The sequence below is a fragment of the Pteropus medius genome, unplaced genomic scaffold (assembly GCF_902729225.1).
Source record: "Pteropus medius unplaced genomic scaffold, Ma_sr-lr_union100, whole genome shotgun sequence".
Taxonomy (NCBI): domain Eukaryota; kingdom Metazoa; phylum Chordata; class Mammalia; order Chiroptera; family Pteropodidae; genus Pteropus; species Pteropus medius.
Window position 1 is genome coordinate 18,601,086 of NW_024352784.1, and position 10,073 is coordinate 18,611,158.

Sequence of the window (10,073 nt, forward strand, 5' to 3'; positions counted from 1 at the left end):
TGGATTTTCGAAGGAAACCTGGATGGACCCCTGGTCGACCAGAGAAGGCAGGCCGCTCCCAGCACCTCCACCTCCCCGGAGTGTGGACACCGGGCGGTCCAGGGCCACAATTCAGCAGGATCTCTTTTCATCCCAGAGGCCCCGGGGCTCCTTCCTAAGGCCTCTGCTCCTTCCTGCTTTCCGCATTGGAAATCAGGCTTCAGGACGGAAGCAGACACCTCCCTCTCCCTCACCTTTCTGCCAGGGATGGTCGTAATGGTCCCCGTGGACGCATTCAAAATGAAGAAATAAGAAAACAAAAGAGGTGACCATGAAAGCTCAAGAGCAGGAGGCCTGTCAGAGGCAGCTGTCTGCAGTGTCCCCCAACTGACCTCTTTCCAGCGGGTGACGGCCTCCAGGGACGGAGGGGCCAAAGCATCCCTGGGTACGCTGTCTGTGGGTGGCCTGGAGCTCTGCACAAGGATACAGAGAGCAATGAGACGTCGTTTGTACCTCTAGGGGCTCAAAGTGTCAGTGAGTGCTTCCGCAACTTCTGTACCCCGTACCCGCAGACGACCGAGCATCGCCCTCGGAACCCCGAGGCGCCGGGAGGGCCGTGAATTTGCCGCAAGTGAGCCGTATCTCGGAAGTCTGCATTTCCGGCTCAAAATGGATATCACTAGACAGCTTTTTGCCAGATCTACCATATACATATATATGCATATATATGTTCATCTATATGCATATATATGTATATGGTGGATTTTAGAAGGAAACCTGTGTGGACCCTGGTCTACCAGAGAAGACAGGCCGCTCCCAGCACCTCCACCTCCCCGGAGTGTGGACACCGGGCGTTCCAGGGCCACAATTCAGCATGATCTCTTTTCATCCCAGAGGCCCCGGGGCTCCTTCCTGAGGCCTCTGCTCCTTCCTGCTTTCCGCATTGGAAATCAGACTTCAGGACGGAAGCAGACACCTCCCTCTACCTCACCTTTCTGCCTGGGATGGTGGTAATGGTCCCCGTGTACGCATTCAAAATGAAGAAATGAAAGGCTCAAAGAGGTGATCGCAAAGCTCAAGAGGCACGGAGGCCGAAATCAGAGCCACAGCTGTCTGCAGTGTCCCCAACTGACCTCTTTCCAGCGGGTGACGGCCTCCAGGGACGGAGGGGCCAAAGCATCCCTGGGTACGCTGTCTGTGGGTGGCCTGGAGCTCTGCACGAGGATACAGAGAGCAATGAGGCGTCGTTTGTACCTCTAGGGGCTCAAAGTGTCAGTGAGTGCTTCCGCAACTTCTGTACCCCCGTCCCCGCAGACGACCGAGCATCGCCCTCAGAGCCCCGAGGCGCCGGGAGGGCCGTGAATTTGCCCCAAGTGAGCCGTATCTCGGAAGTCTGCAGTTCCGGCTCAAAATGGACGTCACTAGAGAGCTTTTTGCCAGATCTCCCCTAGATATATCTATATCTATATCTGTATCTGAATCTATAGATATCTCTGTATCTCTATCTCTCTCTCTTTCTCTCTCCCTCTCACTCTCTCTCTCTATCTACCTATCTATCTATGTATCTATCTATTTCTCTCACTCTTTCTATATATATATTCATATATACATATATATATATCTATCTATATATCTATATATATATATATATATATATATATATAGTGATTTTTAAAACAAAAGGCTGTATTTTCCTTAGACATTTGAGATAATGCAGGCCGCTCCCAGCACCTCCACCTTCCCGGAGTGTGGACACCGGGCGTTCCAGAGCCACAATTCCCAGCAGGATCTCTTTTCATCCGAGAGGCCCGAGGGCTCCTTCCTGAAACCTCACCACCCCTTCCTCTTTTCATTGGAAATCAGACTTCAGGGGCCAAGGAAGTAGACACCTCCTCTCCTCACCTTTCGCACCTGGGATGAGGTATTATTGGTCCTACGATGTACGCATTCAAAAAATGAAAATGAAGGCTCAAAGGGTGATCCCCTAAGCTCCAAGAGCCGCGGGAGGCGAAATCAGAACCCTGCAACTGTCTGTGTCCCCAACTGACCTCTTTCCAGCGGGTATCATTCCAGGGGCCAGAGGGGCCGCTTTGTCCTAGGTCCGCTTTATCTGTGGTGGCCTGGAGAGCTCTGCGAGGATTACAGAAAGAGAGGAGCAATGAGACGTCTCATTTGTACCTCTAGGGGCTCCAAAGTGTCAGTGAGTGCTTCCATAACTTCTGTACTGATACCCATGAGCGACCCGAGCATCGCATACCGGAACCTGACGGCGCCCGGAGGGAGGGCCATTAATTACCTTAAATGAGCCGTATCTCGGAAGTCTGCAGTTCCGGCTCAAAATGGACGTCAGGAGAGAGCTTTTTGCCAGATCTACCATATACATATATATGCATATATATGTTCGTCTATATGCATATATATGTATATGGTGGATTTTCGAAGGAAACCTGTGTGGACCCTGGTCTACCAGAGAAGACAGGCCGCTCCCAGCACCTCCACCTCCCGGGAGTGTGGACACCGGGCGTTCCAGAGCCACAATTCAGCATGATCTCTTTTCATCCCAGAGGCCCAGGGGCTCCTTCCTAAGGCCTCGGCTCCTTCCCGCTTTCCGCAGTGGAATTCAGACTTCAGGACGGAAGCAGACACCTCCCTCTCCCTCACCTTTCTGCCTGGGATGGTCGTAATGGTCCCCGTGTACGCATTCAAAATGAAGAAATGAAAGGCTCAAAGAGGTGATCGCAAAGCTCATGAGGCCTACTTTTCATCCCATTTCAAAGGGAGTATGTGAAAGACTTACTTATGGTAAGTAGGTCACCTGAGACATATGTCATGCATGTGGAATTTTATAATTCCTGCTACTTGGAACATTTTCCAGGGTGATTCAAAGAGTCTGCTCACAACTTAATAATACTGTTAAGTGATACCAGCCACATTGGGAAGGATAGAATCATACCTTATGAAGGAAATCTGCCTAAAAGATGCTAATCCCCGCTGGACCTCATTACAGAAAATACACACAAACATATAACTTGCTTTATGGTTTAAAAAAAAAAAAGTGGCATAAAGTTAGAAACTTTCCACTCAGGAAGAAGGAAACTTTCCACTCAGGAAGAAGGAAACACTTCAGTTAGAGGATGCACTCTAGGTCATGTCGTCAGAAATTTCTAAGACAAGAAGTCCTTAGAAAAAAGGTGCTATTTTAAAAAGAAAATGTCACCAACCTGTTTCCTTTAATGCCAGGCTGGTTTCCAATCACATTAAGCTCCATTTATGTGTTACTCTTCCTGCCAACTTTGTTTTTCAGTCATAATAACACATAATTGTTCATTGTTTGATTTTTTCTCTCTTGAAAACAGCTAAGTACTTTGATCTGATTTTCTCAGTAGACTACATCCATTTTATAATAAATTAGATCGGTGATTGATTTCTTAAAGATGAACCATTGTATTAAGTCAGAGAAGTGAGAAATACCAAGGAACAGTTAATTTTGCATAATATGAACGTTCTCTAATTCATCTTCTAGTCAGCTCTTCAGGCTTCCATTAGTTTTGTCAAAAGACTTTACCGTCTAACAAATTTGACCTTATCTTCATTTAAATGTGGCTCTTTAAGGAAATTAAAAACATTATTTATATCACAACATTTAGGTTTTTAAAAATAAAACTCTTAATTATACCTTCATTTTCATGCCAATTACCAAAACTTGAGTCTGAAACATAGAGCTCCATGGGTAAAATGTGCTTGGCCTCATATCTTCTGGACTTGGTAGTACAGTAGGGATGGGAACAGAGTGGTTGTTCCATTCAGAGGATGCCTTCTGGAGCTGACTATGTTACAGTCTCATGCTGTACTAAATCGTGCCGCTCAATTGCTGTGCACGTTTCACAGCTTGATTTCTTGAGGTATGTCCTAGGATAAATGAATCTTCTAGACTAGATCGGGCTGAATTTCAGGTTGTTACAACTGGATGGTCAAAGAATATTTTTTTAAAAAAGAATGCTCTCCTATATATCATATTCCAAAACAACAGAAGAGTATATAGTAGGCCCCCTTATCCATGGGAGATAAGTTCCAAGACCCCCAGAGGATGCCTGAAACAGCAGATAGTACCGAATCCTGTTTATACCATGGTTCTTCCTACACATACACACCTATGATAAAGTTTAATTTATAAATTCGACACAGTAAGAGATTAACAACACTAACTAATAATAAAATAGAAAAATTATAACAGTATACTGTAATAAAAGTTAGGCGAATGGCTTTGGGGCCATTGTTTAGTAAACTAAGGATTAAAGGAACACAAGCACTGTGAAACGGTGACAGTTGATCTGATAACTAAGAAGGCTAAGTCACTAACTGGTGCAGAACATATACAGCAGAGATATGCTGAACAAAGGAATGATTCATATCCTGAGTGGGAAGGAGAAGGATGGCTCAAGACTTCCTATAGCCAGCTACTCAGAACGGTGCTCAATTTAAAACTTATAAATTATTTATTTCTGGAATTTTTCATTTAACATTTTTGGACCACGAGTAACTGAAACGACAGAAAGTGAAACCACAGCTAAGGGGCGACTGCGGTATGGTTAACTGCTGCTATTCACAGCGATTGGTTCCTGCTCTTCTGAAATGCATTTGACTGTGATTGTAAATATTTGCTGCTGAAACTGTCTTTGTAGCTATCTTCTTTTAGTGTTGAGAAGGCTATATAAACTAGGAAATGTCGCGTCCTCTTTCTACCCTACTGCGTGACAAGGTCCAGAGATGGGGACAGAGGCTTCAAGGAATGCATCGTCGAGAATGAGGACGTGGCATGTGTTTAGGGATAATTGGTTTCTTAGAAACGATCCTCTTAACAGAGGGAATTTGGGTAGCACAAATTCTAGTAAGTGTAAACGCTGTACAAATGAATTTCCTCAAAATTGGCTCTGAGGAAAACATAGTAAATTCCCTGCGTATGGAATCAGCTCTAGTCCCCCTGACGTGTCCAGAATGCATAAACCCTTTATTTGAACAATTATTAAGAGAAATTCCTTTTGACGCTCCTCTTAAAGATGTTATGAATAAATTATAACAAGCTGAATTACTAGAACCAGTTTATACTCCTTTTCCCACGCAGTTAGTAGAAAAATTAGTAAAGGATAAGAAATTTACTCATAAGCCTGTGCCTACTATGGAAGGGCCTCCTTTTGGGGCCTAGTGGATAAATGGAAAACTCTGGTATCCACCTAGGGGGGCTAATAATATGAAAAGATTACCTGATCTTCCTTTGCCTTATACAGGAGCTTATAATAAAGATAGTATACATATAGTGAATAAAGATGGAATTCATGTGCCTTATAGTAGTTTAAGTTTCATAGAAAGGCTGGCTAGGTCAGGACCTCCTTGGTGCTTAAAAAACAAAGGAACAGAAACTTAGCTTATGAAAGCAGCTTTGTAAAACTGATTTTTATAAATATTTCCCTCAATACTGCACCAAGGAAACTTTTGAAAAGCTATGAGAAAGGTTCAGCTTGAACTTTAGATATAGCATAAATCAAATAGCATTTAAAAGATTTCTTCAGGCAGAAAGAAGAACAATGTCTGCCCACAAGCCAATGCTTGCTGTTATGAATACATCTATCTATCACCTTTACTTAAATCAAACTGTATCTTACATAATAGATATAAGAATTAAAAGTTTAGATTGTTCCATCAGGTAGTTCTGTTCTAATGATTGAGAGAAAAATGTACTAGTTAATCATGAATATTAATAATAATAATATACTCTATAAGATTTTCTGCTTCGCCTAACCACAGAAATTTAACTCCCTGCTACCTTAACCACAAAGTATAATCAAATGCCAAAATAAAAAGTATAAAAGTTGTACTCAAATCACAATAAAACGGAACAGTGTCACACCGCCTCTGAGTTGTGTAGTAGACTGTCTCCCGCGCCGATGCCTTGCCCACCTTCGGGGCCCCCTGGATCCTGTCGTGGCTGGACCGCGGCAAGGAAATATTTAAACAGTGTGCTCTACAACGGAACTTTCTACTAAGTCTCTAGTAACACACGAGCATATCCTAATGTCTTAAGTGACTGTCCCTCAAGCGAATTGCTATTCCCATGCCCCCACTTTCCCTTTCCTTCTGCAATTTATTTTATTAGCATTGTTGCTATAACAGAAACTATTCACTGTCCCTTTCCTTCTTTTATTTAACTGTTCATGTGGTAGCCTAGCCATCTCTACTGTAGGACTAGACTCTGGCCAAAGAGATATGCGCAGAAAGAGTATGTGCAACACATGAGTCTTGCCTTTGTACCATGCAATTAAAGGCAGCACTCTCAGGATGGTGAGTCAACACTAGACAAGGAGCCTGGCCCTTGATGATTTCCTAGAGTAGAACGGTTCGTATCATCTTGGACTTTCATGTGAGAGAGAAACCTTATTTAAGTCATTGTTATTTTAGATCTCTGCCTCACACAGCTAATGATTACAAGCTTTCATTCAGATGACTATAAGGTTTAGGGTAAACTCTATGAGAAAAATATCACAGACTCTTACTCCAGTCTGCGTAAGCCTAATAGATAATGTCCTCCACACAAATCCTGTATGAAATTTTGTATGTGCTTATCCAGAGATACAAAGGAAATCATTTTACCTTTCTAGTTACTCAGAATTCACAGAGATACTTACCCGAGGTTTTTCTAGAATGCCTCATTACTTGGAGGGCAGAAGAGCTTGGACAGTATCACGTTCTATCAACTTCTCAAAGTCAGGCCCGCGAACCAACGGCGTCCATGTCTTTTTAAAACGCAAAATCTCATGCCCCAGCCCAGATACACTGAATCAGAATCTCTATTTTTAAAAGAATGCCAAGCGATGGGTGTACACATTCAAGTTTGAGAAGCGTGGTTCTCCTTAAACTTAGAAGATAAACGTGAAAGAACATGATGGAATTTCTATACTCTGTGACAGTAGTTCCCAAAGTGTGGTCCCCGACCAGCAGCATGGGCATCACCTGGAAACGTGTTAGAAATACAAACAACTGGGCCCCACTCCGGGCCTACTAACTCAGGAACTCTGAGGGTGTGGCCTAGCATTTTGTATTTTAACAACCCCTCCAGGGTGATTCTGACACATGCTAAAGTTGGAGAGCCAAATATTGTTTTAAGCAATATTTTTCAAAATTTATTTTTTGAAATAGCAAAGTCTCTGTAAACAGATGTTATGTGAAAAAGTTTCCATGGTCAGACACGTTCGAGAAACACTGGGTTAAACAAAATTAAAGCTTTATTTAATTCAGAGTTTTTCATAGTCTTTAATATTGGAAATGTGCACGGCTAGCTCCAAGAGGGTGGTACAGAATGCAATATTTCACAAACTCAGGTGACATTGGAACCATTTTTCGTGAATAACTTTTAGGACTGGTGTTTCACAGACCAAATTTTGGGAAATGCTCTTCTGTAGTTTCCCAAATTCACTGAAATGTTTTCAGGCTGAGCATATAGTTTACAAATGGTTGCGTTTAACATGAAAGGATCCAGAGAAGTCAAACAAAAGTCAGCATTTTATTTCTTTACCACACTCCTTTCCAGGCATCTGGCATCGAGTACGATCACTAGGATTCCTTATTCCTCCTTTTCTTACAACCACGCCCATGATTCTGAATTACAGGGTTTGGCATTCCCTAAAACAACATCCGTGGCCCATTCAGCGTAAGAATCATCTATATTTACTCTGTTCTAGAGATCATGCTAAGTGCTTTCTTATATGTTATCTCATTTAATCCTCATACCAGCGCTGCGAAATAGATGTTGTCATCAATAATGTAGAAATAAACAAACTGATGCTTGGAGAGAAAATGAATCTCAAAGTCCCATAGTCAACATGAACCAGACCCAGCACTCCAATTCTGATCCAATAGATTTCAAAGCTTCTTCTATTCATTCTATCATTTCCACTGCATACTTTAAGCTTCTAGCATCACGATTAGGATGTTTTTGTTTTCTTTGGGTTTTTTTTGCAATATGTTCAGAAATGAGGGGAAAGCTCAGGTAAGTTTTGCTAGTAAATAGCTCTTCTATTCAGAACAAAACTAGGAAGCTTCTACATTCAAAATAAGTTTTTCCAAATCAGTAAGTATTCATTGATAATCGAGTCATGTGGATGGAGGAGTGACAATGATATAATATGGCTCCTATACCCAATACATTAGGGAAGACAAAACAGTTCACTCAAAAGAAAATTACAAATGTGTAGCTGTATAAGCCAAGGGCCAAATGGACTGAAAACTTCTCAATGCTACAGGGGTTAAAAATAAGTAGAGATACCTTCTAGTTGGGCTAGTAGTGAATTTCCCCTTAAATCTCAAAATCCGTGGTAGAGAAGGCTACGGCAGTTCTGAGGAAGGAGAAAGCAATGGAATTTTGGAGGACAGTGAGGCTGAGTCTGGAAGACATTGGATGCAGCCAGTGTGACTCCCAAGTTCAAGTATCAGCCTCAGTGTTCAGGCAGAGTCCATGCCTTCCCACCGTCTCAGGGCAGAGCTTGCAGGAGAGGCCTGACTATCCTCAGTAGACCCAACACGTGACTTGGTCTTGAACTGAGAAGCCTGCTCTTATGTTAGGTCGCAGTACAGGGATTTGTTGAATCAACCCCCTAGTTTTGTTCCGTCACTTCAGGATTAATCTGCTACATTCAGAGTGTCTTTGTACTTGCTCTCAGGATTCATGCCTTCTCTTTTGGCACTTACCTGCTGTTCAAAGAAGTGGCTGTCAATGACTGCACTGGCAATGGGATGAGATATTCCCTTATAGCTAAGGTCCTAGTTTGCCTAGGATAGTCCCAACTTATTTTGTTGTTTCCAATGTCCAAGATTAAGCAGTAAGTTATACGGCCAACCTACACGTGGCGCTAGTTACTTTCCAACATGGGAGCAGTGCCCAGAGAGCTACTTTTGCCCCTTATCTCAGCAAGGTGAATCTCCATTTCTAGTACTGTTCACCAGGCCAAGATTGTCGGTGTGGGGTTAGGTAAGGCTGCTGCTGCTTTTTGTTTATTTTTATTATTTTTTTTATTATTTTTTATTTTATTTTCTTTAACGCCTACAGCACCCAGTATTCCTAGGTGGTCTCCCATCCAAGTACTAACCAGGCCCGACCCTGGTTAGCTTCCGAGATCAGATGAGATCGGGTGCATTCAGGGTGGCATGGCTGTAGACAAGACTGCTGCTTTTTGAAACTCATCCTCCTTCTAAAACCATTTAAACAGCCACCTGGCTGATAATAATGGGCAAATTATCCAGGTATTTTCACTATACTTTTCAAAGAGCGCTGCTAATTCATCAGTCACAAATTCTGCCCTGCTCAACAGCTCTGGTCCTAAATACTCAGAGGAAAATTTGAGTACATAATGTTGCCACCCAGTGAACTGTTTCCTTTTTACAATGCTCAAAACACCCGGAGAGGTGTGCTAGGTAAATATCAGACATAAATGTTAACAATAAGCAAACAAGGGAAGGAAAGAATACAGGATAGGTCAGAAGCAGCCCTATGTTACACAATGTTCCGAGGGCAAACAGACTAGAGCATCCTGGTAGACAGTATGTACTCAACAAATATTAATGTATTTTTCCTCCAGCTCTAATGGGAAATTCTCTAGCCACATAAATGCACTTTTAATTTAAAAGCTCTGAGTCAGGCTTATCCCCTGCTCCGTTCTGAGACAAAATATGCTGGAGAAGAAGCCTGGAAATGTCCCTGAACATCTAGTTCTGGCTGGGGTGGCAGTTAGGATAGGCCATTTATAACTCAATTTAATACAGTAAAAATTTGTTGAGCATGTACTATGAGCAAAACTAAGTAGGGACTGTAGAATTTTGAATATGATATAGTCCCTGACCAAAAGAGAGCTTCACCAACAATTTTCCACTTCACCAGGAGAGGTAAGGCAGGTGCAAAAATAACTGTAAAGTGAAGCAGAATCTGACAAGTACCCTAAAAGAGCAGAAACAGAGGGTAATGGAAACAGAGGAAGGAGTGAGAAGTTCTGACTTAGGGGATGGTAGGGATTCATGGAAGTAGAATTTATTATTTATCATCATAATGA

At 42.5% G+C, this 10,073-nt stretch overlaps 1 non-coding gene across 1 annotated transcript; it reads right to left on the reverse strand.

Annotated features, from left to right (window-relative positions):
* Positions 1-9,067: 9,067 nt before the first annotated feature.
* On the reverse strand, positions 9,068-9,186 carry LOC120590566 (5S ribosomal RNA). The gene has a single exon (XR_005649730.1). It is a non-coding gene; the product is annotated as a 5S ribosomal RNA (ribosomal RNA).
* Positions 9,187-10,073: the final 887 nt, after the last annotated feature.